The 16,225-nt window shown below is 47.0% G+C and overlaps 1 long non-coding RNA gene across 1 annotated transcript in view; it reads left to right on the plus strand.

The window, feature by feature from the left end:
• Positions 1-15,795, plus strand: part of LOC144124477 (uncharacterized) — an 89,938-nt gene extending 74,143 nt beyond the window's left edge. The window contains exon 4 of the long non-coding RNA XR_013313195.1: positions 12,478-15,795. This is a non-coding gene — a long non-coding RNA (uncharacterized LOC144124477). The remainder of the gene's footprint in view (positions 1-12,477) is intronic.
• Positions 15,796-16,225: the final 430 nt, after the last annotated feature.

Genomic DNA, 16,225 nt, shown 5'->3' on the forward strand with positions numbered 1-16,225 from the left:
TGTTTTCCGCATCGCGGAGGTGAATACTACGAGTCCAAAATGAGCACCGGATTCCGATCGCGAAAGCGCAGCGCCTATCAAGCGAGCGCGTTTGTGGAAACATGTGAAATGAACGCGGCCTCCGATCCTTGTCGACGTAAAAAATGACGTTCGCAGGGCTTCTTTGTAATAGAACTAGCGCAGCGCGAAAAATTAAAGTTCTCGCCTGATGAAGTACTGGAAAAGGTTTTGCTGCCTGCCCGTTACTTCTGCCCATAATCACCACGCAGAACATTAAACATGTCACCATCATCACCATAATCAACCTATGTCCACTGCAGGGCAAAGTCCTCTCCTATGTCACTCAAATTAACTCCCTCCTTTGCCCGCAGCGGCCAGCGCGTATCCCTTAAACTTATGTTCTCATCCGTCCAACTAAATTTCTGCCGCTCCCTGCAACGTTTGCCTTCTCTTGCATTAGCATTACATGCCCTGCCTAAGCTCACTTCCTCTTGTTGATTTCGACAAGGATGTTATTACCCCGCCTTTCTTCCCTCACCCACTCTGCCCACTTCCGGTCTCGTAACGTTACACCTATCATTTCTATTTCCATGGCTCGCTGCGTTGTCCTTAAGCTGTGCCGTTTTCGTTAGCCTCCACGCTTATGCCTCATAGGTGAGTACCGGGAAAATGCAGGTGTTGTACACTTTTCCCTTAAGGAATATTAATAAACTGCCATTCATTCTGTAAAAGAACCTGCCATATGCGCTCCACTGCATTCTTATTCCTCTTGTTATTTCCCTCTCATGATGCAGAGCAGCTCTCACTACCTGCCCCAAGTAGACGCATCACTTACCAGTTCCAGCACCTCGCTATCAGTTGTGAACTGCTGTTCCTTTGCATGACTGTAGAAGGTTACTTTGGCTTTCTTTACGTTAATTTTAAGGCATCCTGTTCTGCTCTGCCTGTCTAACTCATTGGTCATGCATTGCAGCTCATCTCCTGAGTGACGTAGCAGGGCAATGCCATCAGCGAATCGCAAATCACTTACGTACTTAGGTATTCTCTAATAATTCTTATCCCCAAATGTTCACAAACCAGGACTCGGAACACCTTCTGTTAACAGGCGGTGAATAGCATTAGCGAGATCGTGTCTCCCTGCCTGATACCCTTCCTTATCAAAATCTTATTGCTTTGTTTATGAAGGACTATGGTAGCTGTGAATTCGTCAATATAGATGTCTTCTAATATTTTTACATAAGGCTCTTCTACACCTTGATTCCACAATGCCTGCATGACTGCTGAGGTTTCCATTCAGTCAAATGCCTTCTCGTTATCAAAGAAGGTTATATATTGCCGCGAATCTTTGCAGTGTTTGTTCCTTCTTCAAATCTGCCGCCACGCCACTTGATCGCTTTGTTTGCGACGCAAGACGCGACTAGATTGATCTCGATTGATTGCAGCCAGGCAGAGTTGATTCTACGTGGTTCTGGAATGTTTTAGTAACGTTCTGCGCTTTATCTGAAAGTTCGCTATCAGCTTTAAATTGAGCCCGGCCGAGAGCAGCGGGGATTCTGTTCGGCAACCGCCGAGCACGCTTGTCGCTTCACCGCCGCCGAGTGATTCAGTCCATTGTGGGCGCAAGTCAGCCCTATAAACAGTTTCCTTTTAGAACACCTTTTCTCCGTCTTCATCGCTCCTTCGACTGCCGTCCCCACTACGTGACAATATTGACGTTGGTTATATTCTGCATATTTCACTATTACCTCTCTGACAGTGTGAATACGGTCTATTTTCGAGTATCCTTTAAAAATCCGGCCTGATTATTTCGTTGATTCAAGTCAAAGGTTGTCCTAACTCTGTTAGCGGGTACCTTATTGAATACCTTGTAAGCAATGGACATTAAGCTGAGCAGTCTGTAAATTTTGAATTTTATTTTTATTTATTTATTAACAAATACTGCAGGCCCTAAGTGGGCCCAGCAGGAGGGGCGAAATGAACACAGCATTGTGAATATGAATTCATCGCGCTACACATAAGTACAACTAACAAGCAAAACACAATGAGACAAGTTCGACTGTTAAAGAAAAATATACATAAATACGAAACACGATTGTGAGGTAGACGCCAACTATTTGTCAGTAGAATCAATGGACATGATGACATCTGAATGCAGCTTCTTCCATTCCTCAAGAGTACGTGGGCAAAAAGAATACATAAACGCATTAATTTTAGCTTGATATGGAGTTAAGGAATGTGCATGATGATGTCTTATAGGTCGAGTCCTTGACGTCTCCTTTCCTATGAATTGAGGTATTGTTAACGTTCTCCAAGCTTCTGGTACGCTCGAGGTTATAAGGCATTGTGTATACAGGGTGGCTAGTTTTTCTTGCACGATTTCTTCTCCATCCCTGAAAGGATCTGCTGTTCCCTGATCCTCACCTGCTGCTTTCCCCCTTTGCATTGCTCCTCAGGCTTTCTTTACTTCCTTTTTTGTTACAGGCGAGATATCCGTTTTCAGTGAGCTACTGCCTCTATAATTATCTGTTTTCAGTGAGCTACTGCCTCTATAATGATCTGATTACATTGGCTATTATAAAGATATGTGTAAAAGTATTCGGCTACTATAACTATCTTATCTATACTGCTAATTATATTGCCATTTGTGTCACTTACCGCATAGATGTGGTTTGTACTGATACCTAGTTTCTTCTTCACTGCTGCTAGGCTACCCCAGTTCTTTAGAGCATGCCAGATTTTCTTTATATTAAACTTCCTTATATCGGCTACCTTGCGTTAATTATTAACTTTGATAGCTCTGCCAGTTCTATTCTGTCCTTAGGGTTAGGTTCTTTCATGCTTTGGCGTTTCTTAATCACATTTTCCATCTTCTCAGCTTGCCTGTTTCCTCTCGAACCATCCTACCGCCTACTTCTACGGCGCACTCCGTAATCGTAGCTGTGAGATTATCATTAATTGTTTGAGCATTAATATCAGGTTCCTTAGTTACAGCCCGATATAGTTCTGCAGCAATATCCTGAATAATTCTGCTCTCCATCTCAACGCTAACATTTTAATGGGCTTCCGTTTCACTAAATTCTTCTGTTACCACTTCAGGTCTAAGCTAATGTAGACATGTACAGCAAGGTAGGGCACTGCGGCAATCAGCTTTATGCTCGAATATGCCGCGTTAAGCCGTTACCGTAACCATTTGTGAAATATGTTTTACAACGTTAGCTGTTATTAGTTCGTCCCTCAAAAATGTAGCACCGGCGGCTGCGTCCCCATCGTTCAACGCCTGGAAGCTACCGGCAAAAATGCACCTCCCGCCCAGAAGCCCAACATTTATCTACGACCATCCCCCGCATACAAGGCGGATGCACTGATTCCTAGTCCCTAGCTGCAGTGACGTTGGAGTGACAGCGGTAGCTGTTTCTAGCTCTTTCATCACTTTTGCACCGTTGGCGTTGGTGTCCGCAAGCTCACCGCAGGGAAGCCACGGGTAAAGCGGCATTCAGGGTTGCCACCCCAGCCGGCCACCGCACACTCGAATCTAGACACATGGGCCTTGTTGGCATTCATAGCCGACGCCGGTCTACACATGTACATATAAGTCTCTTATGCCGAAGGGCATATTTGCGCAATTAAAAAAAAGCAGAGGAGCTGCAAACCAGCACCTGGCGAACCTCCTGTAACCTCCGAATATGATACCACAACCACCACACGTCACCGCTGCGGTGGCCGGTACCGGCCATTTTGCTCTGGATTATGCTCCCGACCATCTGTTTTTAACGCCATAGCCTTGAGGCTCCCGTTGTGCAGAACATCTGGAGTTGTCATCGTCCTCAGCGTGGTCGTCGGTGTTGTGAACGAAAAATCCCCGGAGAGCAGCCTAGGTGAACCTTGTGGTTATCACAACGTGCCTACCGGATTTTTCCCAAACTGACCACAATAGGAGGTGGCAGTTAAATTTATGACTGGTCGCGTGAAGTTCACCAGAAGGAGCAACCTGTGTTGCACAAGCCCCACCGGTGGCACTGCCATCGCAGTGCAGTGTCGCATCGCTTAATGCTGCACCACTGCGCCTGGAACGCCATGCACCTAAGATTGTGTGAAATTAAAGATGAGGATGAGCAATTCCCGATATATAAGCATTAACTCATTAGCGCTATCGCGTCGCACCCTTATGGCAGAACTTAATTGTCGCCTACTTTTTTATGCAAAAGTAATATTCACCTAGAAAGGCGTCACTGCGGTTTTGAGAGCGTTAGTTCTTACTCATCACGTTTCGAGCTTTCATGGGGCCTGCTACCACTCTTAGATCACAGTGCCATCTGTGGCAGAAACTGCTCATCATGTTCCGAGATTTCGTGGGGTTTCACTACCACCGTGAGATCACAGTGCCATCTGTGGCAGGAACTGGTCATCACGTTTCGAGACTTCGTGGGGTTTCACTGCCGATGGATGGATGGATGGATGGATGGATGGATGGATGGATGGATGGGTGGGTGGGTGGGTGGATGGATGGATGGATGGATGGATGGATGGATGGATGGATGGATGGATGGATGGATGGATGGGTGGATGGATGGATGGGTGGATGGATGGATGGATGGATGGATGGATGGATGGATGGATGGATGGATGGGCGGATGGATGGATGGGCGGATGGATGGATGAATGGATGGATGGGTGGGTGGGTGGGTGGGTGGGTGGGTGGGTGGGTGGATGGATGGATGGATGGATGGGCGGATGGATGGATGGATGGATGGATGAATGGATGGATGGGTGGGTGGGTGGGTGGGTGGGTGGGTGGGTGGGTGGATGGATGGATGGATGGATGGATGGGTGGGTGGGTGGGTGGATGGATGGATGGATAAATGGATGGATGGGTGGGTGGTGGGTGGATGAATGGATGGATGGATGGATGGGTGGGTGGGTGGGTTGGTGGGTGGATGGATGGATGGATGGGTGGGTGGTTGGGTGGGTGGGTGGATGGATAAGGCTGAACCCTTTAAATCGGGCGGTGGCTCAAGGAACCTAACCATGACTTATGAAATTTTACTCTTGTCTTGATTTTAGCCACCAGTCAAATAACATAACCTTCGCTTGGTTACTTCTACCCGCTTAAAATCTACTTTCCCTTCGCCGTCCCTAAACCCAATGCCTTGGATAAATTAGCCCCGCTGCTTTCCACTGTAGGGTGGAGCCCTTTACAGAAAAGTATCAAGTGTTCAGCCGTTTCCTCCTCCTCTCCGCACGCGACGCACAACGTGTCTATCTCGTGGTACCTAACTCTATATGTCTTAGTCCGCAAAACTCCCGTCCTGGCCTCAAACAACAGAAAGCTTCCCGAACAATTATTATAGATATTTTCTTTGGTAATTTCCTGCTTAAATGTCCTGTGTGTTCCCAGTGCCGATTTCGTCACCAAACCTGTTTTCCACAGAGCTCTCTCTGTTTCTTTAACCTTTTTCTTAACCAATAATTGCTGATTTGCACCCCTACTGCTGTGCAGATATTTGCTTGTCAATTTTCTAGTTCGCTTTCTCTATTTCGTGTCAATATTCCTTATGTACAGGTATCTGAAAATTTTCTTAGCCCACTGCTTTTCCCCCATTTTTCTCAACCACTCCTCAAATGCTATCTTACTGCTAGTTTCTCTGCTCTCGAACGACGCCCATCCTATATCACCCTGTACCCCCTGATTTAGATCCCTCTTACCACTTCATACCTATTCTAATTCCACAGTGCCCTATTTTTCATGACAGCTGCATACCTATTAGCTTCATGACAGCTGCATTCCTAGTAGCTTTATTCATTACATATTTTTCATGCTCTGTCAGATACTCAGCACAGTTATTTATCCACTTCCCAATATACTTGTACTCATCCACTACTTCTAGCGTGAACTCCTGTACTCTAAGCCCTCATCATTAAATATCATGACTGCAGATTTTTCCTTACTAAACTTGAAACCTAATGTATCTCCCTCTGTACCACATATGTCTATGAACTTCTGCAAATCTTCCTTGTTGTCAGCCACCGCGAGATTACATCGCCATCTGTGGCAGCAACTAGAAAACATCGCATCTCGCATTGTTGGTAGTAGTAGCTTTATGTCGCATTGAGACTTGTAGCGCCGTCAACAGTGCATACATTCGTTCCGCCCTATATACTTCGACATCAAGGGACACCATCCGCGGACACCTGTGTACCGAATTTGGTAGGCAAATAAAGCCCTACGGGTTGTGGTATAAAAATAAACCCTCAATTAAATAATAGGTAAACATTGTATACATGCAATTCCTAATTGAAGCGTTACCATATCGCAAGGCAAGCCGAATTCTAGGTCCACCTTGACCCTCCAAACGAAGCAAGTTATGTTTCTGACGTATCCTGAGGGGGCGCAACTCGACAACGGATAGACGTGCATCGTAATTTCTCAGATAGATGGCGCCAAGCGTCTATTGCTCCGTAAGGTGGAAAAGTTGGTTTGTTTTTCCGAACCGCTCAGGGTTTTCTTCACTGGCCCCGTTAGATTCGGAAATACTTTTTGTTTTACGCACGGCCAATAAAGATAACGCTCGTTACTTCAACGTCTGCCAGACGGTGGCGGCCATTTTTTCGCCTAATTGTCGAGTAATTTTTAAAAAAATTGAGATCTTTCGTGTTGGGCACGCGCCACAGCATCAGTGTAGTAAAATATACATTATTTCTTAAATTATTTCTTCGACTATTTGTCGGAAACAAACCATTTAACTATGAACGAATGTTTTGCTCCGAATTGTAGACTGCATAAATTTGTTTTTCGATTCATTATTTTGCAACAAGGCAACTATCCCACATAGGTTAGAATTAAAGAAATCTCCAAGGGAAGAATATGGTTCCGTAAGCTAGAAAGATTTATCCTTCCTGGCTTTCTATTTCTGCATCATTTACTACGCTGCTGTTTATAGTAAATAGGTTGTCCCCTAAATGACAGTAAAATATAGAAATATTTCAGGCATTGTGTTAACTGAACCGCGCAGTATACGACACAATGAGTGTTTTTTATTGCTGTGGCTATGTTTATATTTCTTTTTAGGCAATGCTGATCATAAACACGCGTGTATATTCTCCTTCTTCACAAAAGAGAGATTTGGCGTTCGTAGCTTCTGGCATGGCTAGGTTGACAGCAAATTATTGGTGATTCTGGAAGCTGTAAGCTGGTCACGCCTGTCAGCTGGAATACCCTCAATTAGGCTCCAACTGACCACATCAATTTTTTTATTCTGATGATAGTCGCCGCCGTCGAGTCGCATTACTCTTCGTTGTAGGGGCAAATTGTTTGTATAGAGTCTGTTCATGTCATAGGCGCTAGCCTACGCGCGTCTTCCTTCTCTGTCTTCGGCTAGTGTGCAACCTGTGGTTAGCAGAACGCTTGGAAATACGAGGACCGACGGAAGAAGACAGCGTAACGCTACCTCTAATCTTAATTTCAATGAGCTTGGCGAAAGATATATGGCAAATAGATTAAATGGAAAGCTTTATGAAGACTGTAGAAACAGCAAAAATTAACAACAAAGGCTACATTTCTGCATTAAGGCACAAGAAAAGGATTTCCCTTCCAAACACAGAAACTGACGGGGCACACTTTCACAAGTCCTGCCTGGGCGATTTATCTCTAACGCCTCAGCTCGTATTTCGCGTGTGACAGGATTCTGCCAATAACAACACAGCTTACAAAACCAGGAGTGCAGCCACCGTCACGATAATGTATCGCAAGGTGCACCTCACACGTACACAAAATGCCTTGTTTTAAAATGCCTAGAAAAAGTGTACAAAGTTTTCGGCACACTTACGCTACGCCTTGATGTACGTGACGCGAAGGCTTTAATGGATCCCGTAAGTGACTCCACTCCATCGCATTAGCATATTACCCGATCATTGAGTTACCAGACCAAATGACACACAAATGTCACGTGACACAAGCATACAGTAGTTCTCATATGCTCCCTTACTTAGTGTCTCTCTAATCAAACTCATTCCCAATGGCACACATTCGTAAGCCACCACATTATATGAAAGACCACACGTCATACATATACACCCTCACCTTAACTAAGCCGTACAAACGTGTCTGCGTGGCCAAGGAGTAGTACGCAAGGGGGTAGTATGGGTCAGGGTATCGATTCCTTTACTAACTACTGGAATTTTCTTTTCAGCTCAATCTATGCGCTTTATACCTTGCATTCCGTAATTACGTTTGAGTCATGCGGTGGCCTTGTAATCAAAATTGATACAATGTTTTATTCACTTTTCAACTCAGCCGCTTGCCGTGTGACGTTAAACCTTTTAGACAAATCCGGTGTTTCGCGACCCAACGCCGGACGCTGCCAACCGGATGTCGCTCTTTCCCCTGAACAGGAGCCTTAAAGTTGACGTTTTATTACCGTAGTCGAGTTGTGGTTGCAAAGTGTATTGGCGTCAGTGGATGTTGCTTGAATACTCGTCTTCACGGGTGCCATATCTCTGTGTGTCACGGATCTCCCCGGAGAACGCTCGGACCGAAAAAATGGACTAGGGACAGGTGTACCCACACAGACGCACATTTAATACACCCTACGCGACACAAACACTAGCGTACAAAACTAACAAAGCTAACACAAAACACGACTATAAATACACACGATCCAGGCACACTGCTACCAGCGTCTACTACTAGCGTTCTACTATTAGTGGCCGGCGTTCGTGCTCACGGTTGGTTCGGTGGGGCTGCGGCGTTGTGTGGATCCAGTATCCGGCGTCGAGGCGGCGTTCGACGTGCTTGGGCTGGTGTCGCTGGCGGCGCCGCTGGCTGCGTCGTACAAGCTCCCGGTCAAAGCGCCCGTGGAGGTGATGCCGGTGATGTTGGCCTGGGGGCACCACCCGGATGGGTGGCAACAGCGCTGGAGACACCCCTGGTCGTAGCAGGTGGTAGCGCCCTCAGTTAACTCCCCGGAACGGGCTCAGGAACGGCAGGATGTGCACGGTGCGAAACCGTAGAACGCGAGCTCACTGGATCAGTAGCCGGCGTCGCTTTCTTCCAGCCGAAGCATCCCTGACCCGCCGGAGCCTCCGCTTCTCTGTTCTTCACCCCCGTTCCTCTCTCTCACTCGCCCTTTTATAGCCTCGGTGTAAGTCCACGTAAGCCTTGTCGTCGTCTTCTTCTCTTCTCCACCAATAATCTCTCTCCACCTCACCGAATGCTTCTTCATTTTTTTCTTTATTCTTCGGTTAGTCTACGTCATCGTTATCGCCATCCTCGTCCTCTTCTTCAAACCTCTTTCGTTCATACTGTGACGTTTCTTGTGTGTGCTACGAGGGTCCGCGTTCGACGGCACGGCGTAGACGGAGCCCCCAGTGGCGGCAAAAGCAGTCAAGGGAAAGCAATTCAGCTGGAAGAGAGGAGATCGACGACAGCCGGTCTCGTTTTGGAAGCAGCCAGCACACATGTTTCTACTGTATATGGCTGCAAGCAACTTGAGTGGGATTGCTTTCGGGCCTGCCGCAATGGACCGCACGGAGAAGACCCAGGTGACAGCTGCGTCCAATTACCGAGCCATACTCGTTGAGAGTGAACGACCAAAACGAAGGGGTTTAGCACAACCGGACCCCCTTTCCATAGTGTCGGCACGTGTCGAACGCCGCCGCCACCGCCGCGGGGAGACAGGCGTTATCTTCCCCAATTGCCGTGACCGTGCCGGGGACAAAGGGCCTCGGTTCGGCGGGCCTGGCCCCGTGACAAGACGGCGGGCATCATCACCAACACTCCCGAGCACATCCTAGGACAAGGGACCACTTTCCCGGACTTGAGTGGCGGGTGTCATTTGATGGAGAACGGAGGTCGGTGACCCGCGGGAACCGTCAGCGGGCCAGAGAACGTCTACCACAGCCGACGCTACCTCGACGACAACCTTCTTTCCCTCGGACTCAACACGTGACGGGGGCGAGACCATAAGTGCGGTGGTGTGTTTGTGCGCCCAAGTGAAAGCCCTAGGCCCCTCCCACTCCGGCGTGGGCATCCTCAACCTAGGGAATGTGGGGAATAAGAAGGATATAAAAATCGACAAGGAGTACGGAAGAAAGCACGCTCAGGACGACTTCGTTCGCCAAGGGGGCCTTCAGCGCCGAAACCCGACGGCGTGCAGCTTCTGCCAGCAACCGTTCGAGCTCAACTCCTGAGCCCCTCCATCGTCCCCATGAAGTCGTCGGCACGTAATCTCGGACACCCCAGCCTCTGATGTATAATCATAATCATGTATAATTATTGAATATATCTGTTAGTTTAAACTGAGCCATACGGTGTCTCTTTGCCTCTCCGTCCCGTGTGGACCTGCGCATTATGGGGGGTCGTCACAATACTTTTATTTCAGACTCCCTATTATATGTGACACTGCGTAAACGACGTTTTGAGATACAGATCGCGCCTGCTTGCGCTCATCAATTTCGAACGTTCTTCTGTCGCTAGATATCGCGCCCAAATAAAACGCCAAATTGGTAAGCCGCGAATGATAAATCGGCTGGCAAGCGATGGCGTAAGTGTGCGGTGATATGCTCTGTCGCGAAAACCAACTGATTTGATTCACATTGCCCTGATGGAGAGGACCCACGACCTTCCTGGCCCTTGCGATGGATTGTCAGCCTACTTCTTGCTGTAAGGTTTCTTTTACAGCGAAAGATGTAATAGCTTTGTGCAAGCGATTTAGTAGACGCAATTTAAGGAGTACTGTACAGCAGCCGTGAAACGATTTAGGTGGACACTACCATTAGGTAGCTCAAAGCGTGACTTAGGTGTCCACTCATTCAAGGAGTCAGTTATGCGCCTTTCCTTTCCTCAAAACCAACGCAGGGATTAGACTGCGAATGAAACAACACTAGAAAGTAGACTATTTGCTCCATGCAAGCCGTCTCTGGAGTCTGTGAAGTGTCTGGAGCGATGTCGAACCGAAGACCACAAGCGGAAGAAGGCCGAGTATGCACGTGAGAGTATAGGCGACCAAACGGGCCCGTGATACGCACAACCGAGCAGTCGACTGTGAACCGTCAAAATGGTCCTGCCACTCCATATCTCTCGACCGGTAATGGCAGTCAGCTTTCGCTCACTAATGCGCTAAGCCGGTAAGTTTAGGTCTAATGGTTTTTGGTTTCTGTGCACATCCCGTAGACCTTATGTTGGATTCCAATGGCAGATCAGGATGAATTTTGTCTGCAGTTTGGAGTAATTGTATCCCAATAGAAAAATGGGAGTGCGAGTTGTCTGTTACAATGGCAGATCAGGATCAGGTGTCGATCCCGGATTGCTCCGTGGGGCAGCGTTATTTGCTCCGTCAAAATCGGCAGATTTGGCCGGAACCCCCCGTGACGCTTTCCTTTCCCCCGTGTCTGCTTGCTCTCACGACCGGTTGCGGCTGCTTCCTTTCTGTCGTCGCTACGCGGTGATCCGGGCAACATACACGGAATGTTTTTGACCTGTTTCTAGATTTTTTGCCACGTGCAGCGCTATATCAGCCGAAACGCGCAATAGTAACTCTCCCAAATATAATTCTTTTTTGGTTTGTTCCCGTCCACAAAACTAAAAATTAATGCATAAATAAAAACCTCTGTTGAAATATTTTCCCAACTTTCCGCTCTTTCTGACGTCATACGTCGCGTTCTGTAGACACGGAAGCAATCTGAAAATTTGGCGTGTTTTATCGCTAGAATTTTGTAGTGCGGGCTTCACGAGACAAAACGAAAGCTTCGATGTTCAAAAGGGTGGAAGCGTGGTGTAGCGAAAGGCGCCGCTTCGACGGGCGGTGCCATGTTGCCTGATCGTAGAGCTTTTCTTGCACGAAGTGTCACCGCCGGAGAACACGCATTCCATTGAGGGAGCGATCTCCGCCGGAACAACGCTCTCCGTTCGTGATCTGGCGGAGCGCTCGCGATTTGCCACACGAATTCAACATTAATTAAAATTAAAAGCTCATCTGAAGTCCCAAAGTGTCTGTCGTCATTTGTGTGCAGATTTCTACGTGCACTGTATTTATTCTTGCATGTCGCCATTCGATTGAGATGCTGTGAGATGCCTGGTTGAAATTTGATCTATTCACCTTAGACATCGAGAGCCTGGAATCGCTACTCTACTCCAAATATTTCTAGATAACGTGGAATGAACACTTTGCTTGATGTTAGAAGCAAGTGGTTGAAGAAAGACAGTACCTCTGATTATTGTGGCATTGAAACTATCATTTCAGTAGCTGCAAGAAGTTCTTGCACTAACGTAAGAAGGAAAGCATTTTTGGTTCGGGTTAGTTTTAGGCTGCCGTCAAAATATAACCCTTGACTATTGTTTCTCAAAACCTAGCAGTTTATCTTTGTAACGGCGGAGATCGTTGCAAACTAATGCTCAAAATGTATGCAGTCAGACCCGCCTTTTCAGGTCCTGCGACCACTACTGAGACGCATTTTTTTCTTTTCCTCCATTCGCCATCACAGGTGCGACGAAGAGAAAGAACTCCATCTGGATATCCCCCAAGCACGCTGAACAACCTGAAGATTCATTCGATAAAAAAATGGGCGTAAAAATAGACCTTGGCAGGAGGGTTCAAAATTTCAGACTCTCTTCAGCTGCACAGGATTCAGAACAAAGGCACTCGCAAGAAATGTCGCCTATATATTTAATGAATCCAAGATCAGTACCGCTGTCGGTTATTAATACTAACGAGGAATACACTTCGGCCACAAGCACAAGAAAGATTGATGAAGGAGCACCTGAAAAAACGTCAATGTCACCTGAGCCCACGCAGCCTACAACGTGGCAGACATTGCGATTACCTGAGAAGCTGACAGTGCTGAGTACTTTCAGAAGCCAGAGGAAAATTTCGTTAACCATAGCTGACAAGATGTCATCTGCAGCACCAGACAGTATTTCAGGCAAAGCTGCGGTTGCGACAATTATTACGAAAATCAGCTCGTCTGTCCCAGATCACGTGTTTCCGGCATTTCCGGTCTCCCTGGCATTAGCATCCTCAACGGTAACCGCCAAAGGAAGTGAAGCAGTTCTGCAAGTAACCCCACCGGATCCTCCATCATTCACGTATGCAGATGACCTTCGTATCAAGTCTACATCTTCTTGGGCCGAAGAAAGAACTCACGCGATGCTACCGCCCAGTACCGAGAGAATAATTTCTGCAGGAAGTTACCCCGGATTGGCCGCCACAAATGAAGCCGATTTCGAGCACGCGTACGCCACTATTGGCGAGCAAGGGGTAACTTCACCGACTAAGCAGGCACTGGCAGGGGCACACCTTTCCATCAGGCAAACGGAAATCGCTACAGAGCCTTCACATGTTTTAAGTTCCCCTAGAAAACTGTTCACTTCCTTTATATCGACAGATGCAAGCGCCCTTCCAATCGAAGCAACATCGTCTTTTGCAGGATCGTATACTCGCGCCACGGTAGTGCCCTTTACTGAGAAAATCGGATCTCCTGCAAGTCACACCGACCTGGCTGCCCGCAGTGAAGCCGGCTTAGCGTCCACGTACATGAAAATTCGTGACCATGGGGCGACTTCACCCCCTCAGCAGCGGTTGAAAGAGACAGATCTTTCGTTCACGCAAGCAGGAACTGCTAAAGTGGCTTCACCAGTGTTAACTTACGTCAGCAAAGCTTTCCCTTCCTCGACTGAAGCCAGTGACTCTGGATACAAACAAACTTCATCTTGGACCCACGCTACGGTAGCGTACTTCACTGAAGAAGTCACATCTCCTTCAAGCTATACTGACTTGGCTGCCCGAAATGAAGTCAGTTTATTTCCCACGTATACCACTATTCGGGGAAACGAGGCGACTCCACCCACTAAGCAGAGATTGAAAGAAGGAACAAAAACCGCTACAGCAGCCGCTCCTGTTTTAACTTCTGCCAGCGAAGCCTTCACTTCCTCCATCTCGACCCTACCGCAATCCGAAGCACTTTGGACGGCTGACGTCTATGACAGCATGGAAGAGGATCCGCGGCTTCCGGGCAGTGCCCACCCTAAAGAGGAGGAACGTGAATGGGAAGCTAAACGAACAGACGCTACAGCTAGCGACACGCGTTCAACAGCACATGTTAACGACAGGCACAGTGAAGTGCGCAGATTAATTTCCCCGATTATTTCGACTTTAAAGCCTGCGGTATATTCGACAATGGACCGCTCATCGTTACCTAATACGGCTGACAGATCCGTCAAAAATTTGTGCTCTGAACAAAATCAAGCAGACGTGACACATTTTACAACACCAATGTATGATCAAGTGACAAAACAGTTTCTAAACGTGAAGGCAAGAGATATAGCTAGCGAAGCCACTCAAAAAACTATTTTATTAGATGGCAGGCTTTCTACACATATATTACGTGTAGGAGGTCCAGAAAGGGCTCGCAATAATAATAACTCATGGCCTGACGTAAACGAAACATTTCCTTTGCCCGAAAATCAAAGTGAGGACTTCAGCCTCTACACACCATCTAATGATAAAGTCTTAACTAACGTGGCCGGATTCCAGTCACACGGCATGAATACAGCTGAACTGCTCTCCACTGCAACGTCCCCAGACACGTTACTCCCTTCACATACGAAACGAACTCATTCCCCTGGTGCAGATTTCGACCAGTACATTAAGGTCAATGGATCGAATGATGCTACCAGTTCAGAATTTGCTGCCAGAATACCGGAAAAAATTTCTAATTCTAACGATTCATCATCGTTCATTGCCTCACATTTTAGTTCAAGTAATGAATCACCGTCGTATATTTTTAGTAATTTTACAGGAGTGAGTGCCCCCTCCGCGACAAGCATGACAACTGAAACAGAGGTCTTACACGGGAGCATAACTGAGCTACAAAATGATAATGCTTCTTTACGCAGAGAAGGAATTACTCGAGACGGTGACCTGTCACTGAACCATCAACCACTAGAACTGCATCTTTCCAAGTCTTTTGGGCGAAGCCTGGTCAAAAACCCATTACTCGCCATGCATTTATCAACTCTGTCGTCCCCTCAGGCGACCGCTGCAACGCATTCGGAAATGCATCCATCGAACGAGTCCTCAAATGAACACACCACTACTTCTTCAGCACCCAAACATATATTGAGCCAGCGGCCATCGGCATCTGTCCCCGATGAGACTCGTTCTTTCACGCGGCCGAGTTTGTCCGGGGGCACTGAGAACGTTGCATCAACGGATGCCATCCGGTGGTTTGGTACTCCACTTGATGGAGGAGCCTATTCATCGGGCGACGGCGAAACATCTTCATCGAAGGTCACTGATGCTGTGCTTCTTTTAGCTACACAGCGGTTAAAGCAGCCCCGTGGGAATGAGGCAGAAGGAACAAGAAAAAACATAAGTACTACCGTTATTTCTGAAGACTCCCCACGAGTGAATTTTAATGCGCTGAGCACGATGGAATTTAAAGGAAATTCTCAGTGGCCGCACACTGAGCGTGCCTCAAATTTAACAGACCGTAATGCGGTGCTCGTTCCTACACACATAAAATTGAAGGAAGATGTGTCCATTGCCACAAAAGTTTCGTATTCAACACCGTCCGTCACCTCAGGTAGCACCGCCGCTTTTCGCCGCATTTGGCCTCCACCTTTCACAAGTGCTAAAACAGGACCCTCCATGTCCAACCCTAAAATCGAGGCAGAAGCAATAACAAAAGCGCCAGTGTGCAAGTCAACTTTTGGTCTTTTTCGGCACCCTGAGAACTGCAACCTATTTGTCCACTGCTCCAACTTCGTTCCATATGTTAAAAAATGTCCTGCAAATTTACATTTTAACGAAAAGTATATGGTTTGCGATTATCCTTATAGAGCTCGCTGCTTGTCAAATCCTTCCTGACCTCAGCCGCATAACATAATGCTAGATTACAGGAAGCAACAAGAAAAATGAGTGAAAATGTCTTTCCATCGTGCCGCCCCTTCAGAAGAACATTGTTCATTGGATTTATTAAAACAGATAAATATCGACTTCAAAAAAGTATCATTTATTCCACGCCCAGCTGCTTTCACTTCGTTAGCCAACTTCCTATGCACTGATTAGACAGAAATTTAAAGACTTTCTGCTTCTGAATTCGTACTGGGGGACTTCCATACTAACTCCTAATTAATGCGGTGCCAGAAAACTTGCAATTTTTGCAAAGCTCATTACCGTGAAGTTGAAGACATGTCTGCGCAAATGGCAGAACGCACTCTCTTCGCCTAAGA

The sequence above is a fragment of the Amblyomma americanum genome, chromosome 3 (genome assembly GCF_052857255.1).
Source record: "Amblyomma americanum isolate KBUSLIRL-KWMA chromosome 3, ASM5285725v1, whole genome shotgun sequence".
Classification (NCBI taxonomy): domain Eukaryota; kingdom Metazoa; phylum Arthropoda; class Arachnida; order Ixodida; family Ixodidae; genus Amblyomma; species Amblyomma americanum.